The following is a 14,754-nucleotide window of genomic DNA, read 5'->3' on the forward strand; positions in this document are numbered from 1 at the left end:
GAAAGAAGCATGGTAGAAGCTTATTGCTGTGCTTTTTGTGCGTTTGGGCCTGAAAACAGCTGATTGGGCTAGGTTGGGGTTTCCTACGCTTACTTTTGCTTAGTTTTGCTTAGTTTTGCTTAATTAGCGCAACAACGCACATTCAACTCAAAAACTCCAAACTAGGTGAAGGAAGCATGGTAAAAGCTTATTGGTGTGCTTTTTGTGCGTTTGGGCCTGAAAACAGCTGATTGTGCTAGGTTGGGGTTTCCTACGCTTAGTTTTGCTTAGTTTTGCTTAATTTGCGAAACAACGCACTTTCAACTCAAAAACTCCAAACCAGGTGGAATAAGCATGGTAGAAGATTATTGGTGTGCTTCTTGTGCGTTTGGGCCCGAAAACAGCTCCTTGGGCTAAATTTGGGTTTCCTACGCTTAGATTTTCTCAATTTGCGAAACAACGCACTTTCAACTCAAAAACTCCAAACTAGGTAAAATAAGCATGGTAGAAGCTTATTGGTGTGCTTCTTGTGCGTTTGGGCCCGAAAACAGCTCATTGGGCTAGATTTGGGTTTCCTACCCTTAATTGTTCTTAGTTTTGCTTAGTTTGCGAAACAACGCACTTTCAACTCAAAAGCTCCAAACTAGGTGAAATAAGCATGATAGCAGCTTATTGGTGTGCTTTTAGTGCGTTGGGGCCTGAAAACAGCTCATTGGGCAAGGTTTGGGTTTCCTATGCTTAGTTGTGCTTAGTTTTGCTTAGTTTTGCTTAATTAGCGCAACAACGCACATTCAACTCAAAAACTCCAAACTAGGTGAAGGAAGCATGGTAGAAGCTTATTGGTGTGCTTTTTGTGCGTTTGGGCCTGAAAACAGCTGATTGGGGTAGGTTTGGGTTGCCTACTCTCAGTTTTGCTTAGTTTTGTTTAGTTTTGCTTAATTTGTGAAACAACGCACTTTCAACTCAAAAACTCCAAACTAGGTGAAATAAGCATGATAGAAGCTTATTGGTGTGCTTTTAGTGCGTTTGGGCCCGAAAGCAGCTCATTGGGCTAGGTTTGGGTTTACTACGCTTAGTTTTGCTTAGTTTTGCTTAATTTGTAAAACAACGCACTTGCAACTTAAAAACGCCAAACTAAGTGAAAGAAGCATGGCAGAAGCTTATTGGTGTGCTTTTTGTGCTTTTGGGCCCAAAAACAGGTCATTGGGCTAGGTTTGGGTTTCCTATGCTTTGTTTTGCTTAGTTTTGCTTAATTTGCGAAACAACGCACTTGCAACTCAAAAATGCCAAACCAAGTGAAAGAAGCATGGTAGAAGCTTATTGGTCTGCTTTTTGTGCGTTTGTGCCCGAAAACAACTCATTGGGCTAGATTTGGGTTTCCTACGATTAGTTTTGCTTAGTTTTGCTTAATTTGTGAAACAACGCACTTGCAACTCAAAAACGCCAAACTAAGTGAAAGAAGCTTGGTAGAAGCTTATTGGTCTGCTTTTTGTGCGCTTGGGCCAGAAAACAGCTGATTGGGCTAGGTTTGGGTTTCCTACGCTTAGTTTTGCTTAATTGGCGAAACAACGCACTTGCAACTCAAAAACACCAAACCAAGGGAAAGAAGCATGGTAGAAGCTTATTGGTCTGCTTTTTGTGCGTTTGGGCCAGAAAACAGCTGATTGGGCTAGGTTTGGGTTTCCTACGCTTAGTTTTGCTCAGTTTTGCTTAATTGGCGAAACAACGCACTTGCAACTCAAAAACGCCAAACTAAGGGAAAGAAGCATGGTTGAAGCTTATTGGTCTGCTTTTTGTGCGTTTGGGCCCGAAAACAGCTCATTGGGCTAAGTTTGGGTTTCCTACGCTTAGTTTTGCTCAATTTGCGAAACAACGCACTTTCAACTCAAAAACGCCAAACTAAGTGAAAGAAGCACGGTAGAAGCTTATTGGTCTGCTTTTTGTGCGTTTGGGCCCGAAAACAGCTCATTGGGCTAGATTTGGGTTTCCTACGGTTAGTTTTGCTTAGTTTTGCTTAATTGGCGAAACAACGCACTTGCAACTCAAATGCGCCAAACTAAGTGAAAGAAACATGGTAGAAGCTCTGCTTTTTGTGTGTTTGGGCAGAGGGAAACCTAGGAAGTCCAAACGTAGCCCAACGTGCTGCTTTCTGGTTGCTTTGCACAGAAAGCAGACGAGCCACCTTCGGACATGCTTCCTTCACTTAGTTTGTTCTTGTGTGGGTGCCAAAGTGTAGGCAAGCTTCCTGCGCTTAGTTTGGTGTTGTGGTGTTGCCAAATCGCAGTTACGCAAATCAGGTAGATGGAAACCTAGGAAGTCCAAACGTAGCCCAACGTGCTGCTTTCTGGTTGCTTTGCACAGAAAGCAAAGGAGCCAGCTTCGATCATTGCTTCCGTCACTTACTTGGGTCTTGTGGAGGGACCAAAGTGTAGGCATGCTACCTGCGCTTAATTTGGTGTTGTGGTGGTGCCAAAGCGCACTCACGCAAATCGGGCACAGGGAAACCTAGGAAGTCCAAACGTAGCCCAACGTGCTGCTTTCTGGTTGCTGTGCACAGAAAGCAGACGAGCCACCTTCGGACATGCTTCCTACACTTATTTTGGTCTTGTGTGGGTGCCAAAGGGTAATCACGCTTCCTGCTCTTAGTTTGGTGTTGTGGTGGTGCCAAAGCACAGTCACACAAATTGGGCATATGGAAACATAGGAAGTCGAAACGTAGCCCAACGTGCTGCTTTGTGGTTGATTTGTGGAAAAGCAGATGAGCCATCTTCGATCATGCTTCCTTCACTTACTTTGGTCTTGTGGAGGTGCCAAAGTGTAGGCACGCTTCCTGTGCTAAGTTTGGTGTTGTGGTGGCGCCACAGCGCACTCACGAAATTCGGGCAGCGGGAAACCTAGGAATTCCAAACATAGCCCAGCGTACTGCTTTCTGGGTCCTTTGCCCAGAAAGCAGACGAGCCACCTTCGGACATGCTTCCTTCACTTAGTTTGGTCTTGTGGGGGTGCCAAAGTGTAGGCACGCTACTTGCGCTTAGTTTGGTGTTGTGGTGCTGCCAAATCGCAGTCACACAAATCGGGCAGGTGGAAACCTAGGAAGGCCAAACGTAGCCCAACGTGCTGCTTTCTGGTTGATTTTTGCAAAAGCAGACGAGCCAGCTTCGATCATGCTTCCTTCACTTACTTTGGTCTTGTGGAGGTGCCAAAGTGTATGCACGATTCCTGCACTTATTTTGGTGTTGTGGTGGTGCCAAAGCGCACTCACGCAAATCGGGCAGAGGGAAACCTAGGAAATCCAAACGTAGCTCAACATGCTCCTTTCTGGTTGATTTGCGCAAAAGGAGACGAGCCAGCTTCGATCATGCGTGCTTCACTTAGTTTGGTCTTTTGTGGGTGCCAAAATGTATGTGCGCTTCCTGCGCTTAGTTTGGTGCTGTGGTGCTGCCAAATCGCAGTCACGCATATCAGGCAGATGGAAACCTAGGAAGTCTAAAAGTAGCCCAACGTGCTGCTTTCTGGTTGCTTTGCACAGAAAGCAAAGGAGCCAGCTTCGATCATGCTTCCTTAAGTTAATTGGGTCTTGTGGCGGTGCCAAAGTGTAGGCACGCTGCCTGCACTTAGTTTGGTATTGTGGTGGTGCCAAAGCGCAGTCACACAAATCGGGCGGATGGAAATCTATGAAGTCCAAACGTAGCCCAACGTGCTGCTTTCTGGTTGCTTTGCACAGAAAGCAAAGGAGCCAACCTCGATCATGCTTCCTTCACTTACTTGGGTCTTGTGGAGGTGCCAAAGTGTAGGCACGCTACCTTTAGCTGAGTTTGGTGTTGTGGAGGTGCCAAAGCGCACTCATGCAAATCGGGCAGGTGGAAACCTAGGAAGGCCAAACGTAGCCCAACGTGCTACTTTCTGGTTGATTTGTGCAAAAGCAGATGAGCCAGCTTCGATCATGCTTCCTTCACTTACTTTGGTCTTGTGGAGGTGCCAAAGTGTATGCACGATACCTGCGCTTATTTTGGTGTTGTGGTGGTGCCAAAGCGCACTCACGCAAATCGGGCAGAGGGAAACCTAGGAAATCCAAACGTAGCCCAACGTGCTGCTTTCTGGTTGCTTTGCACAGAAAGAAGACGAGTCACCTTCGGACATGCGTCTTTCACTTAGTTTGGTCTTGTGGAGGTGCTAAAGTGTAGGCACGCTTCCTGCGCTTTGTTTGGTGTTGTGGTCGTGCCACAGCGCACTCACGCAAATCGGGCACAGGGAAACCTAGGAAGTCCAATCGTAGCCCAATGGGCTGCTTTTTGGTTGCTTTGCACAGAAAGCAAAGGATCCAGCTTCAATCATGCTTCCTTCACTTACTTGGGTCTTGTGCAGGTGCCAAAGTGTAGGTACCCTACCTCCGCTTAGTTTGGTGTTGTGGTGGTGCCAAATCACAGTCTCACAAATTGGGCATATGGAAACCTAGGAAGTCCAAACGTAGCCCAACGTGCTGTTTTCTGGTTGATTTGTGCAAAAGCAGACGAGCCAGCTTCGATCATGCTTCCTTCACTTACTTTGGTCTTGTGGAGGTGCCAAAGTGTAGGCACGCGACTTCCGGCGGTGACGCCATTGCGGGTGGTCGTGGGCTGCTTCGGCTGCGAAGTGCCCAGTCCATCCCGGGGGTTTGGAGCCCCGCTACCGCAAAGCGGGGCTCTGGTGGGGTGCGGGAAGAGCGTCCCGCACCCTGGGCTCCCCGGCTGTGCCCGTTGTGGCTCCGAACCCTTCCCTCGCTCCCCCTGTAAAGGGGGAGTGGGGGTGAAGGGACGACGGAGCCGGGCTATAGGGGACATGCCCCAACCGGGATGTAAATGCGGCGGCAAAGCCTGTGATGAGCGTCTAAGTTCTACCTGTCCTTAATGAATTGAAAGAACCCGGTGGTTGTGAGTATTTGATTGACTTTGATTGACTTTTATATCTTTGGAACGATCCGGGGGGGAAGAGGAAAAGGAGCCTGCCTCCCTCCCTTCGGGAGAGAAAGAAAATAACCAGTTTGAGTGACTGCTGCTACAATAATGGATACAAAGTGTTTGGAATTTGAAAACTGAGACTGCTTAGATTTCCCTTTGGGGATTAAGTGGGCAGAAAATATCTCCTTTTAAAGTTTTGATCTTTACACTCTGGCTTCAGAAAAAATGGCGATGGGAAATTTGGACTGACGTGGGGAACAATTGAAACAAAGGAAGGAAGAGACAGGAACTGAAATTTGACACTCACCATCCCCTCCAAAATGCTGGACTTCGTGTTTGAACTTGTTTTGAACTCTGGTCTAAAGGAGGAAGAAATGTTTGCTGTCTTGAGGCTGGAACTGCTTAATCGGAAATTGCAAGTCTTGAGTGGGATTATAAATAAAAAGAACTTACTTCCCACAGAGGAGGCTTTTCAAAAGTTTTACACAATGGAAGCAAACCTTGGCAGAAAGTTAGAAGGGGTACTTGAAGGATGGTCTGAAATGGCTGGGCGACTCCGGGAAAAGGAACCGTTTTCTGGGGGTGGCAGCCCCGGAACGGGAAAATTTACAATATCCAGACCCCGAGGTGGGAGCTCGGGGGCATGGGACATGGAATTAAGATATTTACAAGAAGAAGAAGTATGGTACAAAGAAACGGAGGAGCCTAGAAATGATGTGATGTGTACCCTGAAACTTGATGCAAGGTCTGTTGTGAATACTGCCTGGATCTGTGGACATTTGGTAAAAGAAGACATCTCGAGGATTGGTTCCGGCGAAAGACAGAGAAAGACAATGGACAGAGGGGGGGTGGGATGAAGTACTAAATGTTAAATTCAAATGGTCTGCTATGGTATCTGAAATCGGAGAGTGAAGTTTGTTAATTATAAGTTTATTTTGAATAAGTAAGGGGATATTGGATTTTAAGTTAAAGCAGCATGATAATGGACAGAAGAAATAAGTTTAGTTTTTATAAGAATATTTTGTTAAGATTTATGATATAATAGGATGATGAAGATAATTGTGTTATCTTTAATCTAAGTTAAATTCTTTTTTATAGAGAAAAGGTGTTAAGAAAGTAAAATATGGATTTAAAACCGAAGGTGAAAAGGCAGGGGAAGTCAAACGTCAAGATTCGGAAATAGAAATTTTTTTTTTTGCTAGGTATATAAACAAGAAGAAGAATCCTGGCATTATGTGTATTTGTAATTGTTTTGTATTTGTAGGTGTGGGTCTGGGTTTGTGTTGTATTATGAAAATGCTAATAAATTCTTCTAAAAAACAAAACAAAAACAAAGTGTAGGCACGCTTCCTGCGCTTAGTTTGGTGTTGTGGAGGTGCCAAAGCGCACTCATGCAAATTGGGCAGGTGGAAACCTAGGAAGGCCAAACGTAGCCCAACGTGCTGCTTTCTTGTTGATTTGTGCAAAAGCAGACGAGCCAGCTTCCATCATGCTTCCTTCACTTACTTTGGTCTTGTGGAGGTGCCAAAGTGTATGCACGATACCTGCGCTTAGTTTGGTGTTGTGGTGGTGCCAAAGCACACTCACGCAAATCAGGCAGAGGGAAACCTAGGAAATCCAAACGTAGCCCAATGTGCTGCTTTCTGGTTGCTTTGCACAGAAAGAAGACGAGTCACCTTCGGACATGCGTCCTTCACTTAGTTTCGTCTTGTGGAGGTGCTAAAGTGTAGGCACGCTTCCTGCGCTTTGTTTGGTGTTGTGGTGGTGCCACAGCGCACTCACGCAAATCGGGCAGAGGGAAACCTAGGAAGTCCAATCGTAGCCCAATGGGCTGCTTTTTGGTTGCTTTTCACAGAAAGCAAAGGATCCAGCTTCGATCATGCTTCCTTCACTTACTTGGGTCTTGTGCAGGTGCCAAAGTGTAGGTACCCTACCTCCGCTTAGTTTGGTGTTGTGGTGGTGCCAAAACACAGTCTCACAAATCGGGCATATGGAAACCTAGGAAGTCCAAACGTAGCCCAACGTGCTGTTTTCTGGTTGATTTGTGCAAAAGCAGACGAGCCAGCTTCAATCATGCTTCCTTCACTTACTTTGGTCTTGTGGAGGTGCCAAAGTGGAGGCATGCTTCCTGCGCTTAGTTTGGTGTTGTGGTGGTGCCACAGCGCACTCACGCAAGTTGGGCAGAGGGAAACCTACAAAGTCCAAACGTCGCTCAACGTGTTGCTTTCTGGTTGTTTTGCACAGAAAGAAGACGAGCCACCTTCGGACATGCTTCCTTCACTTAGTTTGTTCTTGTGGGAGTGCGAAAGTGTTGGGACACTTCTTGCGCTTAGTTTGGTGTTGTGGTGATGCCAAAGCGCACTCTCGCAATTCGGGCAGAGGGAAACCTAGGAAGTCCAAACGTAGCCCAACGTGCTGCTTTCTGGTTGCTTTGCACAGAAAGCAAAGGAGCCAGCTTCTATCATGCTTCCTTGACTTACTTTGGTCTTGTGGGGGTGCCAAAGTGTAGGCATCCTACCTCCGCTTAGTTTGTTGTTGTGGTAGGGCCAAAGCACAGTCTCGCAAATTGGCCATATGGAAACCTAGGAAGTCCTAACGTAACCCAACGTGCTGCTTTCTGGTTGATTTGCGCAAAAACAGCCGGGCCAGCTTTGATCATGCTTCCTTCATTTACTTGGGTCTTGTCGAAGTGCTAAAGTGTAGGCACGCTTCCTGCGCTTTTTTTGTTGTTGTGGTGGTGCCACAGCACATTCACGCAAATCGGGCAGATGGAAACCTAGGAAATCAAAACGTAGCCCAACGTGCCGCGTTCTGGTTGCTTTGCACAGAAAGAAGACGAGCCACCTTCGGACATGCTTCCTTCACTTAGTTTGGTCTTTTGTGGGTGCCAAAGTGTAGGCGCGCTTCCTGCGCTTAGTTTGGTGTTGTGGTGCTGCCAAATCGCAGTCACGCATATCGGGCAGATGGAAACCTAGGAACTCCAAACGTAGCCCAACATGCTGCTTTCTGGTTGCTTTGCACAGAAAGCAAAGGAGCCAGCTTCGATCATTCTTCCTTCACTTACTTGGGTCTTGTGGCGGTGTCAAAGTGTAGGCTTCTTTGCTTTCTGTGCAAAGCTACCAGAAAGCAGCACGTTAATCTACGTTTGGACTTCCAAGGTTTCCATCTGCCCGATTTGCGTGACTGCGCTTTTTTAGCACCACAACACCAAACTAAGCACAGGAAGCATGCCTACACTTTGGCACCTCCACAAGACCAAAGTAAGGGAAGGATGCATGATCGAAGCTGGCTTGTCTGCTTTCTGTGCAAAGAAACCAGAAAGTGGCACGTTGGGCTACATTTGGACTTCCTAGGTTTCTTCCGGCTCGGTTTGCGTGACTGAGCTTTGGCACCACCACAACACCAAACTAAGCGCAGGAAGCGTGACTACAATTTGGCACCTCCACAAGACCCAAAGTAAGTGAAGGAAGCATGATAGAAGCTGCCTTGTCTGTTTTCTGTGCAAAGAAACCAGAAAGCGGCACGTTAGGCTACGTTTGGACTTCCTAGGTTTCCATCTGCCCGATTTGCGTGACTGCGCTTTGGCACCAACACAACACCAAACTAAGCGCATGAAGCGTGCTTACACTTTGGCACCTGCACAAGACCAAAGTACGTGAAGGAAGCATGATCAAAGCTGGCTCGTCTGCTTTCTGTGCAAAGAAATCAGAAAGCCGCGTGTCGGAGCACGATTGGGGAGAGGGGGAGGGCAAGACGGGAGGAAGCCATGCGTGGGGAGTGCGAGCAGGGAGAGCGGTTAATGAGCTGCAAGCGGGGAGGGCGAGTGGGGCGGGTTCTTGTTACAGTGGTACTTCGCAAGATGAATGCCTCGTCTTGCAAAGCACGGCCATTGAGAAATTCGTCTTGCAGGTCAACTAAAAAATCGCAAACCCTTTCGTCTTGCGAGTTTTTCATTGTGCGAGGCATTCGTCTTGCGGGGTACCACTGTACCCTGATATTTGTTGGATGTCAAACTCAGCCAAGAGCATAAGGTCGAACAGATTCCTCACTGGCCTTGCAGACAATTTCATTGTCCAGAAAGTGGGAGAAGCAACAAGAGGAAGAGCCATTTTAGATCTAGTCCTAACCAATAGTGATGACCTGGTTAGTGGGGTAGAAGGGGCAGGATCATTAGGTGGGAGTGACCATGCTCTACTGGAGTTTATTATACAGCGGAAAGGAGCAACCAAGCATAATAGGACTCAAATTCTAGACTTTAAGAAAGCCGACTTCAGAAAACTTCGGGAAATGCTGGGTGAAATCACATGGACAGAAATACTAAAAGGGAAGGGAGTTCATGATGGTTCGGAGCTTGTTAAAAGGGAGATATTAAATGCACAACTTCAGGCAATACCAGTGAGACGGAAACATGGAAGGTGCCTAAAGAAGCCAGGGTGGCTATCTAAATAACTTTTAATTGAGTTAAGCTTCAAAAGGGATATGTACAAAAAATGGAAAAAGGGGGAAACCACCAGAGAGAAATTCAAACAAATAGCCAGCACGTGTAGAGATAAAGTCAGAAAAGCTTAAGCACAGAATGAACTCAGGCTTGCTAGAGAGGTTAAAAGCAACAAAAAGGGCTTTTTGGGGTATGTCCGTAGCAAAAAGAAGAACAAGGAAACAGTGGGGTCACTTAGAGGAGAAGATGGTGAAATGCGAACAGGGGACAGAGAAAGGGCAGAACTCCTCAATGCCTTCTTTGCCTCAGTCTTCTCCAAAAAAGAAAACAATGCCCGACCTGGAGAATATGGAGCAGATGATTCAGCAGGGGAAACACAGCCCAGAATAAGTAAGGAGGTAGTACAGGAATGCTTGGCTAATTTAGATGTATTCAAGTCTCCAGGGCCAGATGAACTACATCCAAGAGTATTAAAAGAACTGGCGGAGGTGATTTCAGAACCACTGGCAGTAATCTTTGAGAATTCCTGGAGAACAGGCGAAGTGCCAGCAGACTGGAGGAGGGCAAATGTTGTCCCTATTTTCAAAAAGGGGGAAAGAGAGGACCCAAACAATTACCGCCCAGTCAGCCTGACATCAATACCAGGAAAGATTCTAGAGCAGATCATTAAGCAAACGGTCTGTGAGCACCTAGAAAGGAACGCTGTGATAACTAAAAGTCAGCATGGGTTTCTGAAAAATAAGTCATGTCAGACTACCCTGATCTCATTTTTTGACAGAATTACAAGCCTGGTAGATGAAGGGAATGCTGTGGATATAGCCTATCTTGATTTCAGCAAGGCCTTTGACAAGGTGCCCCATGATATTCTTGTAAAGAAGCTGGTAAAATATGGGCTAGACAATGCTACCATTCAGTGGATTTGTAACTGGCTGACTGACCAAACCCCAATGGTTACTCTTCATCCTGGAAAGAAGTGACTAGTGAGGTGCCACAGGGTTCTGTCTTGGGCCCAGTCTTATTCAACATCTTCATCAATGACTTGGATGATGGGCTTGAGGGCATCCTGATCAAGTTTGCAGATGACACCAAATTGGGAGGGGTGGCTAATACCCAGAGGACAGGATCACACTTCAAAATGACCTTAACAGATTAGACAACTGGGCCAAAGCAAACAAGATGAATTTTAACAAGGAGAAATGTAAAGTACTACACTTGGGCAAAAAAAAATATGAAAGGCACAAATACAGGATGGGTGACACCTGGCTTGAGAGCAGTACATGTGAAAAGGATCTAGGAGTCTTGGTAGACCACAAACTTGACATGAGTCAACAGTGTGATGCAGCAGCTAAAAAAGCCAATGCAATTCTGGGATGCATCAATAGGAGTATATTGTCTAGATCAAGGGAAGTAATAGTACCACTATATTCTGCTCTGGTCAGACAGACCTCACCTGGAATACTGTGTCCAGTTCTGGGCACCACAGTTCAAGAAAGATACTGACAAGCTGGAACGTGTCCAGAAGAGGGCAACCAAAATGGTCAAAGGCCTGGAAACAATGCCTTATGAGGAACGGCTTAGGCTTAGGGAGCTGGGTATGTTTAGCCTGGAGAAGAGAAGGTTAAGGGGTGATATGATAGCCATGTTCAAATATATAAAAGGATGTCATATAGAGGAGGGTGAAAGGTTGTTTTCTGCTGCTCCAGAGAAGCGGACACGGAGTAATGGATTCAAACTACAAGAAAGAAGATTCCACCTAAACATTAGGAAGAACTTCCTGACAGTGAGAGCTGTTCGGCAGTGGAATTTGCTATGAAGGAGTGTGGTGGAGGTCTTTAAACAGAGGCTTGACAGCCATCTGTCAGGAATGCTTTGATGGTGTTTCTTGCTTGGCAGGGGGTTGGACTAGATGGCCCTTGTGGTCTCTTCCAACTCTATGATTCTATGATCCTATGATTCTATGCTCTGGTTCGCCAGAAGTGGCTTAGTCATGCTGGTCACATGAGCCGGAAGCTGTACGCCGGTTCCCTCGGCCAGTAAAGCACCACAACCCCTGAGTCGTCCGCGACTGGACCTAATGGTCAGGGGTACCTTTAATCTTCCTTCATTACTATATGTTTCCTGTGCCATGCTATCCACCTCTAACGATGTAACTCTGTTTAAGTCTCCCATTAGTATAATCTTTTCGTCACTATATTCCAATAGTTTCTTATCCAACTTTTGATAAAATACTGCATTTTTGTCATTTGGCACCTATATTCCAACTACAATTATCTTTTCTTTTTGAGTTTTAATCTGTATTGCCATTATTCTTCCCTCGTCATCTTTAAATACCTGCTCTGAATTTAGTCTTGGATTTGCATAAATAATTACACCTCTCTTTTTAACCACATCTGAGGAAATAAATTAATCTCTCAGCTTTTTGTTAATTAGCAGGCTTTTATGTTTCCTAATTATGTGTGTCTCTTGAAGACATATTACATCCCCCTTGTTTTTAAGTAATTAGTGTTCGACTTGGTTTCATTTAGTCTTACAATTTAGCCCATTAACCTTCCACGAAATGATTTTAAGGTCCACGCAGATTAAATGATCAACTTCTTTATTTCAAACAAAAATAGTTCCCTTTATAAATTCCCTCCCACCCCAGGATGCACAGAGCTTTGGTGCTGGAGCATCCAGCGTCAGAGCCATGTGCAGAGCCTCCTCTGCCCTGGTGTTGCTGGCAGTGATGATATTCAGAAAACCCTCCGGACCCATGAGCAGAGCGACCGGAGGGGGAGGCAGCTGGGGGTCTTCGGAGGCCTCTCTTTGTCGCAGACCTGTGAGAAAAGTAAACAATTCACCTCCAGATTCTTGGAAACTGCCATGATCATCAATCAATCAATCAGATGAATTAAATCTGTATGCCGTCCTTCACCTGAAGCTCTCAGGGCGGCTTACAGCATAAAAACACAAAATAAAAACACAGCATATGTATTAAAAATGAAAACGAACTCTTAAGCCAACCTCCCAATGCACAAGAATGCTTAAAAGGCCATGGATTGTTCAATGAGCCAAAGGCCTGGTTCTAGAGCAGAACTTTCCAAGCTTTTCATGTTGGGGACACACTATGGACACAGTCCTCATTTTGCAACACAGCGATTCAATTAAACGAACCCTTTTCCAGCCCTGGGAGGAGCACTAAGGTGCCATGACACACAGTTTGGAAAGCTCTGTTCTAGAGAAACGTCTTTGCTTGGCATCTAATGATAAGTATTGAAGGCGCCAGATGAGCCTCCCTGGAGAGAGCATTCTGCTGCCTTTCAGGGCCACTGCCATTGTGCTATGAGCCCCGCTAGGCACCTCCCAGAATCCGCACTCACACCACACCCTACCTCCTTCCCCTCTCCCGCTTCCTCCTCTGGGCCAGGGGGCAGAGAGCGCTGGTCTTCATCATCCTCTGACTCCTGGTCACTTTCCTCCTCCGTGGGGGTGCCTGGTTCTTCAATTGCCTTGTCCTCATTGGAAGCGACCTCCTTCAGGGGGTCTTCGTCCTCAGACCCTGACTGTTGGCACAGACAGGATAGAGGAACCAGTCCAGATGTGGTGGCCATGGTGGTGGGGAGAGAGGAGAAAGACAGAAGCCCAAAATAGACAGGGAGGAACCCAGAAGCCAAACTCTCCTGCCCGCCTTGAGTCGCTGGCCAGGGAAGTCCTAAAGGCTAAAGCTCTGGCGCCATGGGGGGCTGGTCCATCAGGACAAGTGGGGCAGCAAGCACAGCCTGCCCTTAGCAGCCCCCTGCCTATCTGCCCCCATGCTCACAACCGGCCGGCCGGCCAGCTTCCTCCTCCTCCCTCCCCAGCCTCAGGGTTGCCCTTGTGCAACTCGGCAGGGCTTCCCTCCAGTTCTGTCTGCTACGTACCTCATTGATCAAATCAAAAAAGGAATCCAAGGAGGACAAGGATTCAGTTGAGCTCAGGGAAGTTACTGAGCTAAATGGCGACAGTTTTGGCACCTGCAATGAAAAGATGCAGAAGACAAGCAATTAACACAACCAAACATTAAATCTCAAGGCACCCATTAATATAACCGGGGGGGGGGGGAAGGTCGCCCTCAAAAGGCCCTCCTCCCCTTCTGCCAATCGTCGCTTAGGCCGCTGCCACTTACCCAATCAGGACTCAGGAGATCAAGTTGTCTGGGGGTCTCCTCCCTGCCACCGTCTTCCTGCTGCAGGGGGCTGCATGGCTCTTCCTGTGGCTCGTCCATGCTAGCCACTTTGCCACAGGATTCTGGACCCTCAGAGGCTGACTGTTGGCAGTGACAGGACCCCAGAGGTAGTGGCGGTGGTGGTGGGGAGAGAGGAGAAAGAGAGCATCCCAAAATGAGACAGGGAGGAACCCAGAAGCCAAACTCTCCTGCCCACCTTGAGTCGCTAGCCAGGGAAGCCCTACAGCCCTGGCGCCATGGGGGGCTGGTCCATCAGGACGAGTGGGGCAGCAAGCCCAGCACATTAACTCTCAAGGCACCCACAATTGAAACAACAGAACAGCGGCATAGCTAGTTGATCAGGTGCCCGGTTCAACACGGGGGTCCTGCGGGTGGGGGGCACTGCCTGGGGCCTCCCTCTGCCACCGCCCCCTCAGGCTCCCAAGCCACCACGTCACTCCCAGGAGAGACGCATGGCTGGGACACGCAGGCTCCCCGGTAAGTACTGCCCCCCCCAGCCAAAACTAAAAGTTTGGTGAGCCCAATTTATTTTTTAAGCTTGGCTTTTTGTCATTTTGCCACCCCCCTCAGTAATGACACCCCACCCTCCTTTCTCTGCAACTGCAACAGAATAAAAGGACTCAAAACTCCCTTAGCAATTTCCTGTTGGTCCCCTCACCATTTCGGAGTTTGCTGAGAGTCTTTCTCGCTAAAACCTCGTATTAGCAGTTAAGCAACCCAAAGGCGGTTGGGCCAAGGCTGGGGTTGGCTTCAACTGCAAAGTGAGGTGGGGATTCTGAGCCGATGTCACAGACAGGTTCCGATCAGTCCATTTTCTCTAAGTGGGGGGGGGGCTGTTTTCCCTTCGGGTGACCACTTAGCACCCCCCCCCAAGAGAAAAAGGAGGAAAGCGGAGAAATCTTTTAATTCTGTAGCAAGAAAAAATGAGTGCCAGGAGTTTTCTTTTCCCTGCATTCCTGCGTTGCAACACCTTTTCATTATTATTATTATTAAACTAGATTTAATGAACACTCATATGAAAGTGCTCTGTAAATTGATAGCCATAGTCTTTAAATACGAACCTTTTATTCTCTTCCACATCCATTGAATGTTCCTAAACCCTTCTTTTAGACTTTTATATATACTTTACTTTTTAGCTTTCCAAAACGTTTTACAGATTGAAAATGACTGTACCCCACTTTACTGATGCTGGTCTA

Source organism: Lacerta agilis, chromosome 18, assembly GCF_009819535.1.
Source record: "Lacerta agilis isolate rLacAgi1 chromosome 18, rLacAgi1.pri, whole genome shotgun sequence".
Lineage (NCBI taxonomy): Eukaryota > Metazoa > Chordata > Lepidosauria > Squamata > Lacertidae > Lacerta > Lacerta agilis.